This window comes from Diorhabda carinulata, unplaced genomic scaffold (assembly GCF_026250575.1).
Source record: "Diorhabda carinulata isolate Delta unplaced genomic scaffold, icDioCari1.1 Dcau_49, whole genome shotgun sequence".
NCBI lineage: Eukaryota > Metazoa > Arthropoda > Insecta > Coleoptera > Chrysomelidae > Diorhabda > Diorhabda carinulata.
The window spans coordinates 1-14,268 of record NW_026613994.1 but is presented as its reverse complement, the minus strand read 5'-3'; the positions used below and the strand labels follow the sequence as shown (position 1 = coordinate 14,268).

Here is a 14,268-nt window from a genome sequence, read left to right as displayed (position 1 = left end):
GAGCACTGGGCAGAAATCACATTGAGTCAACACCCGTTGGGGCCATCGCAATGCTTTGTTTTAATTAGACAGTCGGATTCCCCTAGTCCGTGCCAGTTCTGAGCTGACCGTTGAATGGCGGCCGAAGAGGATATCCAAATACCGATTAAGGTAATATGGAACCTCGCAGCAAGACGGTTCCGCGGGAGGCCAAGGCACGGGACCGAACTCGGATTCATAATTATCACAAACTCCAACCAGGAAGGAAAGAGAGATGCTCCAATTACTTCACCTCGCCCAGGCCCGGCACGTCAGCCGTGACCCACTTCCTCGCCAAGCCCGACACGCCCCGATCCTCAGAGCCAATCCTTATCCCGAAGTTACGGATCCAATTTGCCGACTTCCCTTACCTACATTATTCTATCGACTAGAGGCTCTTCACCTTGGAGACCTGCTGCGGATATGGGTACGAACCGGCGCGAGCCTCCACGTGGCCCTCTCCTGGATTTTCAAGGTCCGAGGGGAAGATCCGGACACCGCTGCAACTGCGGTGCTCTTCGCGTTCCAAACCATATCTCCCTGCTAGAGGATTCCATGGAACTCGAACGCTTATGCAGAAAAGAAAACTCTTCCCGGATCTCCCGACGGCGTCTCCAGGTCCTTTTGGGTTACCCCGACGAACTCTCTTGCGAGGGCCCGACTTTTTGACGGTTCCGCTGCCGGGTTCCGGAATAGGAACCGGATTCCCTTTCGCCCGATGGGTGTGTACAAACTTTTTACGTAAGTAAATAAAGCTACACCACATCAACATCGGCTTTCGCCTAGGGCTTAGGATCGACTGACTCGTGTGCAACGGCTGTTCACACGAAACCCTTCTCCACGTCAGTCCTCCAGGGCCTCGCTGGAGTATTTGCTACTACCACCAAGATCTGCACCGACGGCGGCTCCAGACGGCCTCACGGCCAATCCTTCTGCGCACACCGCCGCGACCCTCCTACTCGTCAGAGCTTCATGGTCGCGCGCAAAACGCGAACCGCACATGCCGCTGACGGTCGAGTATAAGCACGACGCTTCAGCGCCATCCATTTTCAGGGCTAGTAACTTCGGCAGGTGAGTTGTTACACACTCCTTGGCGGATTCCGACTTCCATGGCCACCGTCCTGCTGTCTTAAGTTACCAACGCCTTTCATGGTATCCCATAAGCGTCGATTTTGGCGCTTTAACTCGACGTTTGGTTCATCCCACAGCGCCAGTTCTGCTTACCAAAAATGGCCCACTTGGCACTCTGATTCGAGTCTCGCGGCTTCATAAGTTCGAGCAAGCCGGAGATCTCACCCATTTAAAGTTTGAGAATAGGTTGAGGTCGTTTCGACCCCAATGCCTCTAATCATTCGCTTTACCGGATGAAACTCGTACGCTACGAGCGCCAGCTATCCTGAGGGAAACTTCGGAGGGAACCAGCTACTAGATGGTTCGATTAGTCTTTCGCCCCTATACCCAGTTCCGACGATCGATTTGCACGTCAGAATCGCTACGGACCTCCATCAGGGTTTCCCCTGACTTCGTCCTGACCAGGCATAGTTCACCATCTTTCGGGTCCCAGCGTGTACGCTCTTGGTGCGCCTCTTCTCGTAATGAGAACGAGACGCCCCGGGAGTGCGAAGCGTTTACAATTTTTATTTGCAAATCGCTTATCCTCCCTTGGTCTACGCGAGGTAAACCTTTACTTTCATTACGCCTTTAGGTTTAGTTATTTCCCAATGACTCGCGCACATGCTAGACTCCTTGGTCCGTGTTTCAAGACGGGTCCTGAAATTACCCAAATCGATAGCGTCGTTGATCGGCGTTTCAAAACGAGGTCTGTTCGAGAACACCGTAACCAACAGTCGTTCCGGGACAGAATCGGCATTATGTCCGATTACCGTCAAACACGAAACGCTCTTGCTACGGGCCGAACGCTAATTAATCTAGCGGCCCCGCGCCATATTTCTACCGTCGAGCGAGTCTGTCGGAACATCGAGGGTCCCCATGAATTCGAATAAAATCAAGTGGTCTACCACCTCGAGTCTTAGACAGACACCCAACGGATCACGACGTCCTACTAGAGGAAAAGTGCACGCGTTCGATATCGATTAGAAAAACGTAAAACGCGATTTATTGTAATATGCCGAAACACAAACAATATCCGTCATACAAACGTTCAACTTCAATTATCGAAACGCGAATGAATTTCCTCTTTCGACCTTTCGGGTTTCTCAGGTTTACCCCTGAACGGTTTCACGTACTCTTGAACTCTCTCTTCAAAGTGCTTTTCAACTTTCCCTCACGGTACTTGTTCGCTATCGGTCTCGTGGTCATATTTAGCCTTAGATGGAGTTTACCACCCACTTAGGGCTGCACTCTCAAGCAACCCGACTCTCAGGAGAGATCCTCACGCAATCGGCAACGGTCGCTACGGGCCTGGCACCCTCTATGGGCTGTGGCCCCGTTCAAGAAGGACTTGGACGCGCCGCACGATCTCGTGATAAACGGATCCTCCCTAACACCACATTTCCCGGTGGCCGATATCGACCACGGGATTCGGTGCTGGGCTTTTCCCTGTTCGCTCGCAGCTACTGAGGGAATCCTAGTTAGTTTCTTTTCCTCCGCTTAGTAATATGCTTAAATTCAGCGGGTAATCTCACCTGCTCTGAGGTCGATATATTATAATATATCTCGTATAATATTTAAATACAATTCGCCAAACTATCATAATCATCTCTCATATGAAATATAACATTATTTGTTTTTATTTAAAGAGTCGGCAGCAGCAGCAGCAGCATCAGCATCAGCATCAGCATCAGCAACACACCACCAGCCTTTATACATATATAATATTTTTAATATATATAATTCATATATTTTGTCGATATACCGTGTGTATAAATGATATAAATAAAACACTGGTCAGACGTCCAGTCTTCGAAACTTTATTATTTCTCTCGGACACGACGACCGCGTTATCATTTTATCATAAATATATTATATATACACACACTTATTTATCGACTATATATACGTCGTATATATGTATAATATATATATATATATATTATATATAAATATAACTCTCTACCAAACAAATTTTATGTATTTCATATAAATACACGATTAATTTATGGTATAGCGGGTTGTGTTCAAAAATTGCGTAACTTTTTCTATAAAAATTTACGCTGCTTTTCGCACTTTAGGATGCCGCACAAATACAAAAAAAAATACGCACAAGTTTGTATGTGCATGTGTTTTTTCTTAATTAGTGTGCGTTATTGTTTCACATCCAACACGCTTAGGCATTATTTTTCTTTAATAAATAGAAAAATTTTAAATTCTAAGCAGTCTTTTAAATTGATACGACCCTCAGTCAGGAGTGGTCCGGGAACGAGTATCCGAGGACCGCAATGTGCGTTCGAAATGTCGATGTTCATGTGTCCTGCAGTTCACAAGTTGACGCGCAATTAGCTGCGTTCTTCATCGACCCACGAGCCAAGTGATTCACCGTTCAGGGTAATCATTTTATTATTATGTCGTTTTCTCATATTCTATTCGTCGTATTTTTAATATTTGATTATTATTAAATTAATAATATTATTATAATATCTTATACGCGTATAGAAAATTTATATAACGACATTTTTTATATATATATATATATATATATATATATATATATATTATAATAAATGGTAATTATTCGAAACTTTTAGAGAAATTATAATATCGTACTTTGATATATCTGATAAATTTTAACCGCTGCACATGTTTTATTACAAACGAGGCGCGCATAGACAGATATCTCGCACGATATATTCCTCCTCTTTATATTATTACAGTTTTTTTTTTATCTTGAAAGTTTTATACAAATTTCGACGGTCGGGCGTAAATCTTCGAACACCTTCGAAATAATACATAAAATATTATTTCTAAAACGAATTTTTATACATATCGATAGAATCGACATGTGCTTAAATTTCGTTTAGGTACCCGGATGAAAATGTCTCAATAACATAATCATCACATATAATCTTGTCGATATTTTCTTGTATTACCTTCAAACGATAAAAAACTTAAGTAATAATATAATAAACGAAATAAAATTTATCCATAAAAATATAGACACACACACGACAACAGACGACGTTTCAATAAACTATATATTTTTCGTTTATTATAATAACGATACTTTATCAGAACGTTTTTAGTTAACAAGAAATTTTGTTAATGATCGTTCCGTCAATCGTTATAATATATAATAATACATATGTTGTTATTGTTGTGTCGTCATCGTCGTCGACGCCTTCTATAAACTATGATAAAAATTTTTCGTTATATTTTTATTGGAAAAATTTATATATGTAAATATATTTTTATAGACGTATGAATTATATTTATCTTTTTTTTTTTAATTTTATTCGAAACTTGTTCGAATTTTGTAAAAATTAAAAAAAGATTTCAATATATATACATCTATAATATATATATATATATATATATATATATATATATAATTTATAACATATATAAATTTCTTTTGAAGAGTTCGATAATTTTGTAGAAGAAAATTCTCTTTTACAATTAATACAGACTTGATTTCGTTTTTTTTTTTTTGTTTAAAAACGAACAAATACTCTGTAATGATCCTTCCGCAGGTTCACCTACGGAAACCTTGTTACGACTTTTACTTCCTCTAAATGATCAAGTTTGGTCATCTTTCCGAAGCATCGGCGACGCCGAAACGCCACCGCGCTCAGTCCGAAGACCTCACTAAATCATTCAATCGGTAGTAGCGACGGGCGGTGTGTACAAAGGGCAGGGACGTAATCAACGCGAGCTTATGACTCGCGCTTACTGGGAATTCCTCGTTCATGGGGAACAATTGCAAGCCCCAATCCCTAGCACGAAGGAGGTTCAGCGGGTTACCCGGGCCGCTCGGCCAGGGAGGACACGCTGATTCCTTCAGTGTAGCGCGCGTGCGGCCCAGAACATCTAAGGGCATCACAGACCTGTTATTGCTCAATCTCGTGCGGCTAGAAGCCGCCTGTCCCTCTAAGAAGAATTATTTGTACGCCGACAGTAAAAACCGCGAACGGCAAGAGCCGAAACTCAATACCGACGGGCCTTTGGGATGTCGAAATACGCCTAGTTAGCAGGCTAGAGTCTCGTTCGTTATCGGAATTAACCAGACAAATCGCTCCACCAACTAAGAACGGCCATGCACCACCACCCACCGAATCAAGAAAGAGCTCTCAATCTGTCAATCCTTCCGGTGTCCGGGCCTGGTGAGGTTTCCCGTGTTGAGTCAAATTAAGCCGCAGGCTCCACTCCTGGTGGTGCCCTTCCGTCAATTCCTTTAAGTTTCAGCTTTGCAACCATACTTCCCCCGGAACCCAAAAGCTTTGGTTTCCCGGAAGCTGCCCGCCGAGTCATCGGAGGAACGTCGGCGGATCGCTAGCTGGCATCGTTTATGGTTAGAACTAGGGCGGTATCTGATCGCCTTCGAACCTCTAACTTTCGTTCTTGATCAATGAAAGCGTTTTTGGCAAATGCTTTCGCTTCTGTCCGTCTTGCGACGATCCAAGAATTTCACCTCTAACGTCGCAATACGAATGCCCCCATCCGTTCCTATTAATCATTACCTCGGGGTTCCGAAAACCAACAAAATAGAACCGAGGTCCTATTCCATTATTCCATGCACACAGTATTCAGGCAAAATTTTGGCCTGCTTTAAGCACTCTAATTTGTTCAAAGTAAACGTGCCGGCCCACCTCGACACTCAGTCAAGAGCACCGCGGCGGGATTGAGTTGGGCCGCCCTTGCGAGCTAAGCCCACCGGCAGGACGTCCCACGACACGCCAGTTAACACCGCGTACGATGAACCAGCGGCGTGGGACACAGATTCGACTACGAGCTTTTTAACCGCAACAACTTTAATATACGCTATTGGAGCTGGAATTACCGCGGCTGCTGGCACCAGACTTGCCCTCCAATTGATCCTCGTTAAAGGGTTTAGAGTGTACTCATTCCGATTACGGGGCCTCGGATGAGTCCCGTATCGTTATTTTTCGTCACTACCTCCCCGTGCCGGGAGTGGGTAATTTGCGCGCCTGCTGCCTTCCTTGGATGTGGTAGCCGTTTCTCAGGCTCCCTCTCCGGAATCGAACCCTGATTCCCCGTTACCCGTTACAACCATGGTAGGCGCAGAACCTACCATCGACAGTTGATAAGGCAGACATTTGAAAGATGCGTCGCCGGTGCGAGACCGTGCGATCAGCGAAAAGTTATTCAGAGTCACCAAATTGTACGATGACGAGCAAGCCCGCCACCGATTGGTTTTGATCTAATAAAAGCGCTCCTTCCGTCTCCGGTCGGAACTCTGTTTGCATGTATTAGCTCTAGAATTACCACAGTTATCCAAGTAAATGTGGGTACGATCTAAGGAACCATAACTGATTTAATGAGCCTTTCGCGGTTTCACCTTAATTTGGCTTGTACTGAGACATGCATGGCTTAATCTTTGAGACAAGCATATGACTACTGGCAGGATCAACCAGGGAACTGTGTTTTATAATATATATAATATATATTATTACTATTATTATTATATATATATATATATATATATATTTTATAATAAAAAACTATTATCGAAAAAGTTTTAATAACAATATCCAAAAGAGGATAAATTATGATGATGTTTTTTATATTACATATATACTTTATATTTATACATAATATAATAATCATCTATATTCGTGTATAAACACATTGTTATTTACTTTTTCTTTTGCGTGTTTGCTGCGCTTATTATTGAAAATATATAATTTTCAGCGCCACGCTTTATTTATATTTTTTCTTATTTTATAAAATTTCACCGAATCGACTATAAATCTATCTAAATTTAATCGAAATGAGAAAAATTAGATGATTACGTCGACCGGGCTACAATTTCGACATTATCTCTACCCTTCGCTAGATTGTAAGCGACATGGTTTATACATTAGGTAATAATGAACGAAATTTTTATTCTCGCACGGAATAATGAGAGTTATCGCAAATATTGTGTATTATATATATAAAAGTGTAATATAATATATATTTTTCATAGACGATCGCATATGAATCGCTCACGATAGAACGCTAGCTAAATTCGCGATCTCGCAATAGATATTTAATTTGTGGATAAATTGATATAATATCTAAAAAGGGAACCGCTAGCAATATACGTTAATATATTGGAGGAGAACGGGGACCCTTTCAGAAAACTATATAATCCACCGATGTGGAATGACCGAAACAACGTCTTTACGTAAATTATAACGAGTTTATTAGAATTTAACGAGACGTCAACTTCGATACACCACACATATATGTGCGCTGTACAACGGTACGCCTTCTACATTAACATTAATAAAGATGTATAGTGAAAATATATAAAAGATGTATTGTGAATATTAAAAAGAAGTATTATGAAATTACATGTTTTGTATTTAGAAGCCGTCCGAGGTGTATCTATCACATAAAAGTGTTATGAAAATATTAACAATAAGGAAAAAAAGTATTATGAAATTAGATGGCCGCTCGATGTATGAACGTACGAGGTGTATTATATAAAAGTTGTATGAAAATAGAAATAATAATGAAAAACAAGTATTATGAAATTAAATTCCGCTCGATATAGGAACTTGTCGAGAAAGATGATTTGTGAAGTTGAATGGAGATGTTTTGTATGTAGAAGTCGTCCGAGGTGTATGACATAAAAATGTTATGAAAATATTAACCATAAGGAAAAAAAGTATTATGAATTTAGATCGCCGCTCGATGTATGAACGTACGAGGTGTATTATATAAAAGTTGTATGAAAATAGAAATAATAATGAAAAACAAGTATTATGAAATTAAATTCCGCTCGATATAGCAATTTGTCGAAAAAGATGATTTGTGAAAATTGAGTGGAGATGTTTTGTATTTAAAAGCCGTCCGAGGTGTATCTATCACATAAAAGTGTTATGAAAATATTAACAATAAGGAAAAAAAGTATTATGAAATTAGATGGCCGCTCGATGTATGAACGTACGAGGTGTATTATATAAAAGTTGTATGAAAATAGAAATAATAATAAAAAACAAGTATTATGAAATTAAATTCCGCTCGATATAGCAATTTGTCGAGAAAGATGATTTGTGAAAATTGAGTGGAGATGTTTTGTATTTAAAAGCCGTCCGAGGTGTATGACATAAAAGTGTTATGAAAATATTAACAATAAGGAAAAAAAGTATTATGAATTTAGATCGCCGCTCGATGTATGAACGTACGAGGTGTATTATATAAAAGTTGTATGAAAATAGAAATAATAATGAAAAACAAGTATTATGAAATTAAATTCCGCTCGATATAGCAATTTGTCGAGAAAGATGATTTGTGAAAATTGAGTGGAGATGTTTTGTATTTAAAAGCCGTCCGAGGTGTATGACATAAAAGTGTTATGAAAATATTAACAATAAGGAAAAAAAGTATTATGAAATTAGATCGCCGCTCGATGTATGAACGTACGAGGTGTATTATATAAAAGTTGTATGAAAATAGAAATAATAATAAAAAACAAGTATTATGAAATTAAATTCCGCTCGATATAGCAATTTGTCGAGAAAGATGATTTGTGAAAATTGAGTGGAGATGTTTTGTATTTAAAAGCCGTCCGAGGTGTATGACATAAAAGTGTTATGAAAATATTAACAATAAGGAAAAAAAGTATTATGAATTTAGATCGCCGCTCGATGTATGAACGTACGAGGTGTATTATATAAAAGTTGTATGAAAATAGAAATAATAATGAAAAACAAGTATTATGAAATTAAATTCCGCTCGATATAGCAATTTGTCGAAAAAGATGATTTGTGAAAATTGAGTGGAGATGTTTTGTATTTAAAAGCCGTCCGAGGTGTATCTATCACATAAAAGTGTTATGAAAATATTAACAATAAGGAAAAAAAGTATTATGAAATTAGATGGCCGCTCGATGTATGAACGTACGAGGTGTATTATATAAAAGTTGTATGAAAATAGAAATAATAATAAAAAACAAGTATTATGAAATTAAATTCCGCTCGATATAGCAATTTGTCGAGAAAGATGATTTGTGAAAATTGAGTGGAGATGTTTTGTATTTAAAAGCCGTCCGAGGTGTATGACATAAAAGTGTTATGAAAATATTAACAATAAGGAAAAAAAGTATTATGAATTTAGATCGCCGCTCGATGTATGAACGTACGAGGTGTATTATATAAAAGTTGTATGAAAATAGAAATAATAATGAAAAACAAGTATTATGAAATTAAATTCCGCTCGATATAGCAATTTGTCGAGAAAGATGATTTGTGAAAATTGAGTGGAGATGTTTTGTATTTAAAAGCCGTCCGAGGTGTATGACATAAAAGTGTTATGAAAATATTAACAATAAGGAAAAAAAGTATTATGAAATTAGATCGCCGCTCGATGTATGAACGTACGAGGTGTATTATATAAAAGTTGTATGAAAATAGAAATAATAATGAAAAACAAGTATTATGAAATTTAATTCCGCTCGATATAGGAACTTGTCGAGAAAGATGATTTGTGAAGTTGAATGGAGATGTTTTGTATGTAGAAGTCGTCCGAGGTGTATGACATAAAAGTGTTATGAAAATATTAACCATAAGGAAAAAAAGTATTATGAAATTAGATGGCCGCTCGATGTATGAACGTACGAGGTGTATTATATAAAAGTTGTATGAAAATAGTAATAATTATGAAAAGCAAAGTATTGGGAAATTACCTAAGTTTGGTGACTGGCCGGCAGAGGGCGCTAGTGTCTATAAAACGGTGTTTAGTTTGTCGTCTGGCCGGCAGAGGGCGCTAGTGTCTATGAAAATGTGTTTAGTTTGTCGTCTCTCCAACAGAGGGCGCTAGTGTCTATAAAACCGTGTTCAGTTTGTCGTCTGGCCGGCAGAGGGCGCTAGTGTCTATTAAACCGTGTTAAGTTCGGTGACTGGCCGGCAGAGGGCGCTAGTGTCTATAAAAATGTGTTTAGTTTGTCGTCTCTCCGGCAGAGGGCGCTAGTGTCTATAAAACCGTGTTCAGTTTGTCGTCTGGCCGGCAGAGGGCGCTAGTGTCTATAAAACTGTGTTTGGTTTGTCTTCTGGCCGGCAGAGGGCGCTAGTGTCTATAAAACAGTGTTAAGTTCGGTGACTGGCCGGCAGAGGGCGCTAGTGTCTATAAAACCGTATAAAGTTTGGTGTCTGGTCGGCAGGATATAGGAACTTGTCGAAAAAGTTGAATTGTGTAAATTGAATGGAAATTTTTTTTATGTAGAAGTCGTTCGAGGTATATTATATAAAAGTGTTATGAAAATATTAACAATAACGGAAAAAAGTATTATGAAATTAGATGGCCGCTCGATGTATGAACGTACGAGGTGTATTATATAAAAGTTTTATGAAAATAGAAATAATAATGAAAAACAAGTATTATGAAATTTAATTCCGCTCGATATAGGAACTTGTCGAGAAAGATGATATGTGAAGTTGAATGGAGATGTTTTGTATGTAGAAGTCGTCCGAGGTGTATGACATAAAAGTGTTATGAAAATATTAACGATAAAGAAAAAAAGTATTATGAAATTAGATCGTCGCTCGATGTATGAACGTACGAGGTGTATTATATAAAAGTTGTATGAAAATAGTAATAATTATGAAAAGCAAAGTATTACGAAATTAGCTAAGTTCGGTGACTGGCCGGCAGAGAGCGCTAGTGTCTATAAAACGGTGTTTAGTTTGTCTTCTGGCCGGCAGAGGGCGCTAGTGTCTATTAAACCGTGTTAAGTTCGGTGACTGGCCGGCAGAGGGCGCTAGTGTCTATAAAAAGGTGTTTAGTTTGTCGTCTCTCCGGCAGAGGGCGCTAGTGTCTATAAAACAGTGTTAAGTTCGGTGACTGGCCGGCAGAGGGCGCTAGTGTCTATAAAACCGTATTAAGTTTGGTGTCTGGTCGGCAGGATATAGGAACTTGTCGAAAAAGTTGAATTGTGTAAATTGAATGGAAATTTTTTTTATGTAGAAGCCGTTCGAGGTGTATGACATAAAAGTGTTATGAAAATATTAACAATAAGGAAAAAAAGTATTATGAATTTAGATCGCCGCTCGATGTATGAACGTACGAGGTGTATTATATAAAAGTTGTATGAAAATAGAAATAATAATGAAAAACAAGTATTATGAAATTTAATTCCGCTCGATATAGGAACTTGTCGAGAAAGATGATTTGTGAAGTTGAATGGAGATGTTTTGTATGTAGAAGTCGTCCGAGGTGTATGACATAAAAGTGTTATGAAAATATTAACGATAAAGAAAAAAAGTATTATGAAATTAGATCGCCGCTCGATGTATGAACGTACGAGGTGTATTATATAAAAGTTTTATGAAAATAGTAATAATTATGAAAAACAAAGTATTACGAAATTACCTAAGTTTGGTGACTGACCGGCAGAGGGCGCTAGTGTCTATAAAAATGTGTTCAGTTTGTCGTCTGGCCGGCAGAGGGCGCTAGTGTCTATAAAACTGTGTTTAGTTTGTCTTCTGGCCGGCAGAGGGCGCTAGTGTCTATTAAACCGTGTTAAGTTCGGTGACTGGCCGGCAGAGGGCGCTAGTGTCTATAAAACCGTATTAAGTTTGGTGTCTGGTCGGCAGGATATAGCAACTTGTCGAAAAAGTTGAATTGTGTAAATTGAATGGAAATTTTTTTTATGTAGAAGCCGTTCGAGGTATATTATATAAAAGTGTTATGAAAATATTAACAATAACGGAAAAAAGTATTATGAAATTAGATGGCCGCTCGATGTACGAACGTACGAGGTGTATTATATAAAAGTTGTATGAAAATAGAAATAATAATGAAAAACAAGTATTATGAAATTTAATTCCGCTCGATATAGGAACTTGTCGAGAAAGATGATATGTGAAGTTGAATGGAGATGTTTTGTATGTAGAAGTCGTCCGAGGTGTATGACATAAAAGTGTTATGAAAATATTAACGATAAAGAAAAAAAGTATTATGAAATTAGATCGTCGCTCGATGTATGAACGTACGAGGTGTATTATATAAAAGTTGTATGAAAATAGTAATAATTATGAAAAGCAAAGTATTACGAAATTAGCTAAGTTCGGTGACTGGCCGGCAGAGAGCGCTAGTGTCTATAAAACGGTGTTTAGTTTGTCTTCTGGCCGGCAGAGGGCGCTAGTGTCTATTAAACCGTGTTAAGTTCGGTGACTGGCCGGCAGAGGGCGCTAGTGTCTATAAAAAGGTGTTTAGTTTGTCGTCTCTCCGGCAGAGGGCGCTAGTGTCTATAAAAAGGTGTTTAGTTTGTCGTCTCTCCGGCAGAGGGCGCTAGTGTCTATAAAACAGTGTTAAGTTCGGTGACTGGCCGGCAGAGGGCGCTAGTGTCTATAAAACCGTATTAAGTTTGGTGTCTGGTCGGCAGGATATAGGAACTTGTCGAAAAAGTTGAATTGTGTAAATTGAATGGAAATTTTTTTTATGTAGAAGCCGTTCGAGGTATATTATATAAAAGTGTTATGAAAATATTAACAATAACGGAAAAAAGTATTATGAAATTAGATGGCCGCTCGATGTATGAACGTACGAGGTGTATTATATAAAAGTTGTATGAAAATAGTAATAATTATGAAAAGCAAAGTATTAGGAAATTAGATTCCGCTCGATATAGGAACTTGTCGAAAAAGATGAATTGTGAAAATTGAATGAAGGTGTTTAGTATGTAGAAGCCGTTCGGGGTGTAACATATAAAAGTTGTATAAAAATAGTGAAACAAAGGGAAAAAAGTATTGTGAATTTATATTCCGCTCGATATAATAGGTACTTGTCCAAAAATAAAGAAATAGATGTATGTTAGTTTCGGTTGTGTGAAGCGATGCACACCTGGGACACCTTCTGATGGGTATTATGAAGATTTTTCCATCCACACTAAAAAAAACGTTAGGTTAGGTTAGGTTAGGTTAGGTTAGGTTAGGTTAGGTTAGGTTAGGTTAGGTTAGGTTAGGTTGGGTTAGGTTAGGTTAGGTTAGGTTAGGTTAGGTTAGGTTAGGTTAGGTTAGGTTAGGTTAGGTTAGGTTAGGTTAGGTTAGGTTAGGTTAGGTTAGGTTAGGTTAGTTTAGTTTAGGTTAGGTTAGGTTAGGTTAGGTTAGGTTAGGGTAAGTTAGTTTAAAGTTTTATGAAAATAGAAACCGTTGTTCGAGGTGTAACATATAAAAGTTGTATGAAATAGATGTATTGTGAAAGTTGGATTAGAAAAAGTTCGTGTTTAGTTTGTCGTCTGGCCGGCAGAGGGCGCTAGTGTCTATAAAACCGTGTTAAGTTTGGCGTCTCTCCGGCAGAGGGCGCTAGTGTCTATAGAATCGTGTTAAGTTTGGTGTCTGGGCGGCAGGATATAGGAACTCGTCGAAAAAGATGAATTGTGAAAATTGAATGGAGATGTTTTGTATGTAGAAGCGGTTCGAGGTGTGTTATATGAAAGTTTTATGATAATAGTAATAATGATGAATAACAAGTATTATGAAATTAGATTGCTCTCGATATAGGAACTTGATGAACAAAATTAACTGTGAAAATTGAAAGAGTTGTTTTGGATGTGGATTATATAAAAGTTGTATGAAAATATTAATAATGTCAAAAAATATGAATTGTGAAAATTGTATGGAGATAGATGTTTTGGATGTCTACATCCGTCCGAGGTGTTTTATATAAAAGTGTTGTGAAAATAGTAACAATAAAATTCCCACAGAAAAATAATCTTAACGGAAAAATGAATGTGTAATGGAAATAGGAACCATCGGTCCGACAAATGAGCTTACGAATCACTAAAAATACTTATATAAAAAGTTTAACCGAAAAATTGTGTTATGAATCAATGAATAAAATAGAAGCCGTAACAATATAAGAAAATGTAATATTAACGGTAAAAGATGTATATAGAAAGTTGAAACGAAAAGAAGTGTGTGAAAAATGGAATTCTATCTAAAATATATAATGAGAAAACACGTCTCGAGTTTTGGATACATAATAATATTGCTTGAAAGCCTTGAAAAAATGACATTAAATTGTTTCCAAAAAAAGAAGCTTTATGAAAATTTACTTATAAAAAATGCCGCTTCCGAAATACAACTATTAACAATAATAACAATATAGAGTATATATGTTGATGTTGTT

The 14,268-nt window shown here is 38.1% G+C and overlaps 2 non-coding genes and 1 pseudogene across 2 annotated transcripts; all 3 read right to left on the bottom strand.

The window, feature by feature from the left end:
* Positions 1-2,677, bottom strand: LOC130903358 (large subunit ribosomal RNA; annotated as a pseudogene; the record flags this gene model as incomplete).
* Positions 2,678-3,369: 692 nt separating this feature from the next.
* LOC130903356 (5.8S ribosomal RNA) lies at positions 3,370-3,525 on the bottom strand. The gene has a single exon (XR_009060724.1). It is a non-coding gene; the product is annotated as a 5.8S ribosomal RNA (ribosomal RNA).
* A 1,122-nt stretch (positions 3,526-4,647) lies between these two features.
* LOC130903357 (small subunit ribosomal RNA) lies at positions 4,648-6,569 on the bottom strand. The gene has a single exon (XR_009060725.1). It is a non-coding gene; the product is annotated as a small subunit ribosomal RNA (ribosomal RNA).
* Positions 6,570-14,268: the final 7,699 nt, after the last annotated feature.